Genomic DNA, 10313 nt, shown 5'->3' on the forward strand with positions numbered 1-10313 from the left:
AACACATTTTCACCTAACTCAAGGGGGATACAGTATTTGAATTTCAGGCTGGTTAATTTCATTTGGTTTGTAACTGTGCTTCATACCGGTGGAATACTACAAGTGGAACAGCCTGCTTTCTTTCAAAATTTACTAGTGGAAGGAAATTTAAAGCTTCAACTTTGCAAAACAAACAAAGTCATTAACAGTAAATAAAATATCCGGAACGCTAAAGCTTCCATCTGCTAATAGCTCCGCTTAAACAGTATGCTTTTCTGTTTAATCAGTGGGTAAACTCTCCCCCCTTAGTTGCAGCCCTCGCCTAGCTCCGGTATTATTGCTGTTTGTCATGTTCAGTACGGCCGTCCCCAACTCAACAAATTTCTTGCGGAATTTCTAGTGTAGGAATGAGGCGAGAGGTAAATATTCCCGTACACCGAGAATACATTAACCCCAAGAAAAAAGATTCAAACGGCAAAAGATTTGAATTAAACTTAAAAGAAAAATGAAATGACCCAGAGGTGGCTGACTTCTCCTACAGAAGAAAAATTCCGCCGGGGCCATTCTTTTAAAACGTCTCGTTAACCAACATGCAAACAGTTCCAAAATAAACATAACTTTGTCAAAATAAAATCATCTACGGCAATATCATATTTATAATTACAAACTTTGCTTTACAACTTATCGTCGCTGAGCAAGGAACAATTCTCCAGGACTTTTGTTGATGCTGTTTGGCCCCGAAGCTCTCACACTTTGTGCCAGCTGTAGCTCTAGCGGGTCCAAAACGACCCTAGAACGTTTCTTTCTGTTTTAGATGGAAAGTGGAGTGAAAAACCACTCAATAGGAGCGGTTTTAGAAAAAAAAATTCACTACGAACCTTCACTAATTGCATACCAGGTCACCCCCTAAAGCAGTAATTCAGGCAATCCAGGCAATCCAGTACTGACCACACCCAAACCCCCAGCTACCTCTATCACAGGAAATAATCGATGACCGAGAGTCACTATTTCACCAACACTTCAGTTTAAGTTTTAATTTTAAAAATTGGGGTAAACTCCCTTGCTGATAGCACTGTGCGTATTCTTACACCAGCTGGATTACAGCATTTCAAAGAAGCTGCCCACCACCACCTTCTCAAGGGCAATCAGTACTGGCCCAGGCGACAAAAATGACACTGATAACAAGATGCAGAGCTGGATGAACACAGCAGGCCAAGCAGCATCAGAGAAGCAGGAAGGCTGACATTTTGGGCCTAGAGAAGAGTCTAGGCCTGAAACATCAGCCTTCCTGCTCCTCTGATGCTGCTTGGCCTGTTGTGTTCATCCAGCTCTGCATCCTGTTAAATCAGATTCTCCGGCATCTGCAGTTCCTACTATCTCTGAAAAGAAAATGACACAGAACCTGAATAAATAAATAAATGCCTTCTCCAGGCTCTTTCTTTAAAACTAGCAGTAACATTCTGGGCTGACCCAGATCAGTCATGAGTAATGGCGAAGGAATGGGACTTTCACATTTTGTTCTTGTGTTTTTGTTGAACGACAAATAGAGAAGGGATTACCTGTAGGTAACTTAAGTACAACGTATACGCTGAAGACAAAGGCGAACACACTCAGCAATCCTATCCATTCCAAGATACAAGGCATTCTTCAGAGACAGGCTCGGACTTTTTTCATTGGAGTGTAGGAGGTCGAGCGGCAACTTGCTAGAAGTTTGTGAAATAATGCGAGGCACAGAGAGGGGTAATTGGTAGTTGTCCTCTCCCTAGGACTCGGGATTTCAAGACGAGAGGCACATTTTTCAGGTTAGGGGAGAGAGATTTTTAAAAAAAGGACATGGAGGCAAATTCTTTTGCACAGAAGTGGTTTGTGTATGGGATGAACTTCCTGAGGAAGTAGTGGGAGTACAATTACACTATTTAAAAGAAATTTGAATAGGTACATGAATAGGAAAGGTTTGGAGGGATGTGGGTCAGGAGCACACAGGTAGGATTAGTTCAGTTTGGAATTATGTTTGGCATGGACTGGTTGGACTGAACAGCCTGTTCCTATGATAATAAAATGTGAGGCTGGATGAACACAGCAGGCCAAGCAGCATCTCAGGAGCACAAAAGCTGACGTTTCGGGCCTAGACCCTTCATCAGAGAGGTCTTGAAGGGTCTAGGCCCGAAACATCAGCTTTTGTGCTCCTGAGATGCTGCTTGGCCTGCTGTGTTCATCCAGCCTCACATTTTATTATCTTGGAATTCTCCAGCATCTGCAGTTCCCATTATCTCAGCCTGTTCCTATGCTGTATGACTCTTTGACAGATACATGGCAAGCAAACTGACAGAGAAATATCAGAACTGTGCACAGTGCAGACAGTGCAAATTAGAAATACCAGTACCTAAGACACCAGCAAAGAGATCTTAATTCAAGAACAGGCTCAAATCAAATCATCTCTGATGAAGGGTCTAGGCCCGAAATGTCAGCTTTTGTGCTCCTGAGATGCTGCTTGGCCTGCTGTGTTCATCCAGCCTCACATTTTATTATCTTGGAATTCTCCAGCATCTGCAGTTCCCATTATCTCATCTCAAATCATACAAAGTCATTACTGATCATGGTGCAAAGGAACAGAAGCCAGCTAAAGTCAAGTATGACACATCAATCACCCCAAAGAGAGGGAGGAATGATGGTTGTGCAGTGTTGTTGAGCAGAAGTACTCAGCAGCAAGTTGCCTAACAAGTGCAATAGAGAAAAAATTGTGCCTCTCCAGATGGATGTATATGACTGTCAGACAAAAACGAGCCATTACATTGACGTTTGAAATGTTACTCCTATAAACTCTGTTCTGCCTGTTTGTGTAATTATTGAATTGACAATGCATGTATAAGTTAACCATGTTTATCAGTTTGTGATACCTTTGCAAAAAAGAGAACGTTGTGTGTACCGTCATATATGACAGTATACCTTCAATCGACATGCCGGTGATATCTTCACTGTATTAGAGCAAACGACCTGAAGATATAATGGTCTCATGCTCCATCTTAATTTGATCACTGGATTCAGGATATGACTGCTCTGTAAAACTTAATTTAACTGTAGTCCAGAGACTAATATGCCTGTGGATGTAACATCTGTGTATAATGGCCAACTATGATAAATATCTGTTACAGAGACAGTAGGAGCTGCCGATGCTGGAGAATCTGAGATAACAAGGTGTGGAGGCGGATGGACACAGCAGGCCAAGCAGCATCTCAGGAGCACAAAAGCTGACGTTTCGGGCCTAGACCCTTCATCAGAAATGGGGGAGGGGAAGGGGATTCTGAAATAAACAGGGAGAGAGGGGGAGGCAGATAGAAGATGGATAAAGGAGAAAGAAAAAGGTTGCAAAATGGTCACGCTCTTTTTCTGATATTTATTTCAGTTTAGGACGGAGGACATATTTTTTTAAAAGCCCGGAAGACTGGCAAAATTGTACCCCAAAAAACATGAGTGCGCTGGGCCAGTGTGGAATCTTGCTAACAACAAAGAAGGGGGCCTACTCTTTCTCACATCAACTTGATAAACCTATTTGATACACAGTGAGCACCCAAGTTACTGAGCGTCAGTGTTAGAGGGGTTTGGGTTTGGAGGAAGAGGATTGCGGTCCCTGATATGCCTCAGAATTCTGGGGTGGGGCAGGGGGAATAATGGCAAGTAAATGTAACCTAATTAATGTTCCAATTCTGGTTTTATTTTTAAGCTGTTGTAGAAAAGAGTTTGTCTGTGGTGGTGGTGGTGGGGAGGGGTGGGAATGTGTTAGGTGCATGAAAGGAGCTCACGAGCTTGTAGTCCAGTTGGTTAGCAGCAGTGGAGGGGTCATAGCCTGAAAGTAAACTGCTGTAGCTGGTTTTGTGTAGGGAGTGCTTGGAAAAGATCTGTGACTTCTCCTGAGCACGTGGAGACTATTCGTAGTTCAGCTGGAGGTTTATAAAATCATCAGGGGCACAGATAGGGTGAATAGCCCAGTATAGGGGAATCCAAAGATAGAAAGCATAGTTTTAAGGTGAGAGGGGAAAGATTTAAAAGGGCCCCAAGAGGCAACATCTTCACACAGAGTGAGTACAGAGTACAGAGTGAGTGCCCCAAGAAAGTTGTGGAGGCTGGTACAATTACAGCATTTAAAAAGCATCTGGATGGGCTTATGAAAAACAAGGGTTTAGAGGGATCTGAGCCAAATGCCAGCAAATGGGATTGTATTAATTTAGGATATCTTGTTGGTATGGATGAGTTGGACTGAAGGGTCTGTCTCTGTACGTCAGGGTGAAGAAAGGCCATAGGCAGCTTTTGATTAGTGAAGCTGAGAAATAATGGGACTCCGAAAAATCCTCACGTTTGTCAGCTTGATGAAACAAGCAGTCTGTCAGAAAACTCGAATGGTGCCCTGAGTAAAGTTTTGGGTCGGCCTTCGGGACGAAGGTAAAAGCGGGCCAAGCAGCATCAGAGGAACAGGAAAGTTTGACATTTCAGATCGAGACCCTTCTTCAGAAAAAAGGTCTCAACCCGAAACATCAAACTTTCCTGCTCCTCTGATGCTGCTTGGCCTGCTGTGTTCATCTAGCTTCGCACTGTGTTATCTATGATAAACATCTGTTGGATTCTTCAATACCACATTATCCATATTTTACATAATGAAAGCAAGCATGAGCATCAGGTGAGACATCAGGATTGAGACACCGGTATTTAAGTTACTGAACCAATTGGGTGGGAAGGATGGCCACACAAAGCCTTTAACAGAAGAGAGGCTAGGTCTTAATAAATAGATTAGGTTTATTACATAATACTTAATAGCTAGTTTAGCGACTTCTGAGTTGCTTGACATACTCTTGTGAGACATCAGGAATTGCTTAAGAACCAGTACATATTACAGTTACCAACATGGACTTTGCACTAGAGCCAAACCTGTTAAAAAAAACACAGGCAAACTCCTTCCATGAGCCATTCTTTATATTCTAATGGTTGGAGTTATTCTTGTGAAAAGAATTGCGTTAACTGCCTTATAAAATGCTGACTATCAATGATTAGCAGTATCTTCTGCTCCTCCTCTGTTGTCTCTACGTCCATTGCCCCTACATTTCTGTAGTCAAACTCTGGGAGTTGCTTTTTATCAGCTTTTCAGATCTGCCTTCACCTACCTGCCTGATATGCCAGCACTAATGATTTTTAGAATCTTCAAATTAAAAATTTGCCAATTGTATCCCGGCTTTGTTCTGCTTGTTTTGCTTCAGCCTTTTCATCTTACACTACTATAGTCTCTTCTCTCCGGAGCTCCTTCATTGTATCTTAGAAAATAATCAAAAATTCATTTCAGCCTTTGTAGCCCTGCCCTTCCAAAACATTATATGTCTTTCAGCATAGACTGACGAAATGAGAAATTTCTTTGCGCAGTGATGTAAAGGTACTAACTGAATCTGACTAACCTCATCTCAAACTGTTCTCAGTTGGGGCAGTAAAACCGTGCCATTATTTAGTTCTAACATCAAATTGACAATTTTATTCAGGAACAGTGTAAAAGCATCGGAAATGAATGATCTAACACAAACATTGCTTGATCCAAACGTTTTTCACCACTGGGTGGCACTAGTGCACCATTTATGGCATCAAGACAACATAAATCACATGGATGAATTTGAGGCCAGAGACTTCTGATCCTCCTTCAGTCCTGTAAAATTGGAAAAAAAAGGAATTGTGCCCATTGGTTAATTGCAAATTGGAGCTCATTCAAACTTTTATGTGTCTTTTGCTTACATCAAGCTGCAAGGAGAGAAGCAAAGCCCAACTCTTCCTTCCAGTGTACTTTCCCTTGTATCTTTGAAGTGAGGACCCATTTTACAAATCCTTCCTTATTCCTGGTCTTCTAACACCAGCAGTCCATGCCAACCCCCAAAGAAATGTGTGGCCTACCTTTGTTGAAGCATTCTTGTCTACGTTGTTAGAATGCACTATGGCATTTCACAAAAAAGGATCCACTGTTAGCAAAAGCAGTAGGCATTTTATGCACAGCCAGATCCCACAAACAGCAGTGTGATTTGGTCATAGAAAGGATCAGGGTGACGAACTGTTCAGAGATTGGGTAACTTGCACACTATTGACCATTTCAAACCACATTAAAACTTGGTAATGTAGCAATCCATGTCAAAAGTAAAACTAACTTCATTTAGCAAATCGAATAAATGTATATCAGAGATAATGGGAACTGCAGATGCTGGAGAATCCAAGATAACAAAGTTTGAACCTGGATGAACACAGCAGGCCCAGCAGCATCTCAGGAGCACAAAAGCTGATGTTTCAGGCCAAGACCCTTCATCAGAAAAGTGGGAGGGGGAGAGGGTTCTGAAATAAATAGGGAGAGAGGGGGAGGCGGACTGAAGATGGAGAGAAAAGAAGATAGGTGGAGAGGAGAGTATAGGTGCGGAGGTAGGGAGGGGATAGGTCAGTCCAAGGAGGACGGACAGGTCAAGGAGGTGGGATGAGGTTAGCAGGTAGGAAATGGAGGTGCGGCTTGAGGTGGGAGGAGGGGATAGGTGAGAGGAAGAACAGGTTAGGGAGGCGGGGACAAGCTGGGCTGGTTTTGGGATGCAGTGGGGGGAGGGGAGATTTTGAAGCTTGTGAAGTCCACATTGATACCATTGGGCTGCAGGGTTTCCAAGCAGAATATGAGTTGTAGCTTGTCCCCAGCTTGTCCCCACCTTCCTAACCTGTTCTTCCTCTCACCTATTCCCTCCTCCCACCTCAAGCCACACTTCCATTTCCCACCTACTAACCTCATCCCACCTCCTTGACCTGTCCGTTCTTCCTGGACTGACCTATCCCCACCCTATCTCCCCACCTATACTCTCCTCTCCACCTACCTTCTTTTCTCTCCATCTTCAGTCCGCCTCCCCCCTCTCTCCATTTATTTCAGAACCCCCTCCCCATCCCCCTCTCTGATGAAGGGCCTAGGCCCGAAACGTCAGCTTTTGTGCTCCTGAGATGCTGCTTGGCCTGCTGTGTTCATCCAGCTTCAAACTTTGTTATCTAAAATGAATGTATATTTACTGTCAAATATTTAAACAGTCCTTAAAGTGTTTTCAATTAGGTTTGTAAATTATTACTACTGAACTACCACAAACATCATTTTAGGTCTAATAGTTTCAGATACCACCTCAATTGATGAAAGAAATAAAAATCTTATCATTCTACATGTAACATGAAATCTCTCTAGGAATAGGATTTGCATCAATTTGACACTAACTTAGCAGAAGAAGGTTAATTATCGGCACCAAGAGACAAGATCATTTTAAATCCACTATTCTGAAAGCAAGCAGAATTAATCAGTCAGATATTTAGAATCCCTAGTGTGTGGAGGCATGTCATTTGGCTTATGAAGTTCACACCAGCCCTCTGAAGAGCATCCCATCCATACCCACCCTCCTACCATATAACCCTACATTACCAATTGTGCTCCTGAGATGCTGCTGGGCTTGCTGTGTTCATCCAGCCTCACATTTTATTACCAATGGCTAATCCTCCTAACGTTCACATCACTGGACACTACAGGCAATTTAGCATGGCCAATCCAAATAACCGGCACATCTTTGGAATGTGGGAGGAAACTGGAGCACCCAGAGGAAACCTATGTAGAAACAGAGAGAAAGTGCAAACTCCACACGGTGTGGAATTAGTCATAAGAATTAGTAACACAGCACACTGATTAGAAATAATGCTAACAGTGAATCCGAAAAGATAAAAGTTAATAAATAAATTGCAGATCAATCTCTGAATTATTCACATGGAGCACATAGTTGAACATTGTGGCTGTTGCGGTGGAAGTTACTGGGAGCACTTTGCTAGGTAACCACTCAGCTTCACAATCCTTAGTTTTAAAAATTGGGTGTGATTCTATAGTTGTAATGCCTTTCAAGTTTAATTGATTTCCAGCATTCAGGGTGGGAGAAAGCTGGGTGCACTATCTCTAAGATGCATTTCAGAAACCAATAGGTCTTCTTCAATAGCACCCTCCAAACCTACAGGCACTAATGTCCAAAGGACATTAGGAGCTGATACATTGGACATCATCCTTCCAAAGTCACACATTATTCTGTTCTGTCGCTAATGATGGGTCAACTTCCTGGAACTCTATTCCCACAATGTTGTTTGAGATAGGCTACAGTGTTTGAAGAAAGCAACTTACTATTGCCTTCACAAGAGAAATTTGGGATGGGTATTAAATATTGGCCCAGCAAGTGAAACTCACATCCATTGAACGAATTAAAATAAATGTTCCTTGATAATGATAGTGGGTTCACTCATAGACCTGCCATTTCACTAGTCTTTTTCTGTGCATCCAGTTTTTTTGAATTGTGTCCTACCAAGTCCTGATCTAAGTCCTGTACTGCAGAACATATGCAACCTTACCCTCCAGTGAGCTGGAATCTACATGTCCCTTACCCCTGTTTGTGTTGTGAGTGGTCCTCCAGTGTATTTGTAAATTACTTATGAGGTAAGTAATTACTTAGAAAATGTATCCTTTTCAATAGTGCTACAATGTAATTTGAAGACTATCTATGTACACATATGTGTTTTGTTTTACACATGTAGTAACCTGTCATGCCTTACAAATGCGAATACAATTAAGAAAACAGGGTTAGTTATCAAAGTGGGGAAGCAATGACCTAGTTGTAGTATTGTAAGATTGCAATCTGGAGACCGAGGGAATGTTCAGGGGACCCGGGTTCATATCCCACCATGATAGAGGGTGAACATTGAATTAAGCTAAAATTCAGGCATTAAGAGACTTATGATGACCATGAAACTATTGTGAAAGAAACCCAAATGGTTCACCAATACCCGTTAGGGAAGGAAACTACTGTCCATTCTCTGGTCTGGCATACATGTGACTCTAGATCAGAGCAATGTGGTTGATTCTTGACTACTGTCTGGGCAGTTAGGGGTGGACATTAAATGCTAGTCTCGCCAGAGATGCCTACAACACTATGAATGTGTAATAGAATCTGGGTCAGGGTTCTCAGTTTGTTATAAATCCATGTAGGATACCCCAAGCTGATAAACACCAGATGAGTCATAGAGATATACATCACAGAAACAGATGAGGAAGGACAAATTAATTCCATTCTCTATTTACACACCCGCTCAGCTCTTTGCAATAAGGTTGACAAAAAAACAAACCCGTCCCTTGCGGATGCTTTCCTCACAGACACAATTAACTTATGTTCAAAAGGAATCAGTGTATGACGTTTTCTAAAAGATAATAGATTTTAATAGTTCCTAAACATGACAAGAATTCATAATTCAACTCACAAGCACACAGATCAGAAATACAAGGTGAGCCCAAAAAGATAAAAAAAATTAAAATGCACAGATACATGGATCAGTCTCCGAATTATTCACAAAGAGCAGATAGTTGAAAGTTGCTGTGGGTTTCACCAGTGTTGTGACATTGGGAAGTGATCAGTTCACTTCACAGTTAATCTCATTCTGGTTCAAGTGTGATTGAATCCCAGTATTCATAGAGTGAGAGAATAAATTTGTTGTTATATGTAAGATAGTTGGAAATAGAGGAAAATAAAAACTTGAACCTTTACTCTTTTAGTAAGTAACTGAAATCTCAAACTCCATCTACTTTAAACAAAAATAGTTAGTGGCTCCTTAGCCAGATAATAACATGAATATGGCAGCTCATCAGGAATTGTAAAATCTTGTAAGTCTGACGGGAAGGAGGCAGAGGGTTAGTTTGTAGGAAGTGAACTAGGTGAAGTAAGAGAATTATATTTGTCATTTATGTATGAGAAGAGATTGTGGCTTGAGGGAAACTGAGCTGTGAGAAGCTGAATTAGATGGCCTCAGCCCTTTCTGCTCCATGATGACACAAATGTCTCTCTTGTCTGTCATCCATCAGTAAATTACTGATACTTCCGCTTGTGTACCTTGTCCAATGAGAGCGGCACATTGGTCACTGAAAATGACACCATGGAGATCTCATGGTTGAATGGGTGACAGAGTGAGCAAGTTGTGAGATGTGGATTTGAGGTTTTTGCTAGTGATAATTGTGTGAGAGTAAGTTGAAATAATGAATATGTGTCATGCTCTCTTGTCATTTTGGTGAGAGTTAGAGCTATGGTGAATTCAGCTTGTTAGAATCTCTAGTGCTTCAGTTATAAAGGCATTTGAAGATGCTGTCACTGAAATTGACTGCTCATGTGAAATCATCAAGCTTCTGGAAGAGAATCCAAGCTGTTGGAGCGATATTGCTCATAGTGGCCTACATGGTTCTCTGCTCGGTTTCTCTATAAAACTCTGATCCTCTGTCGATAAGG

The sequence above is a fragment of the Stegostoma tigrinum genome, chromosome 11, assembly GCF_030684315.1.
Source record: "Stegostoma tigrinum isolate sSteTig4 chromosome 11, sSteTig4.hap1, whole genome shotgun sequence".
NCBI classification, from domain to species: Eukaryota; Metazoa; Chordata; class Chondrichthyes; order Orectolobiformes; family Stegostomatidae; genus Stegostoma; species Stegostoma tigrinum.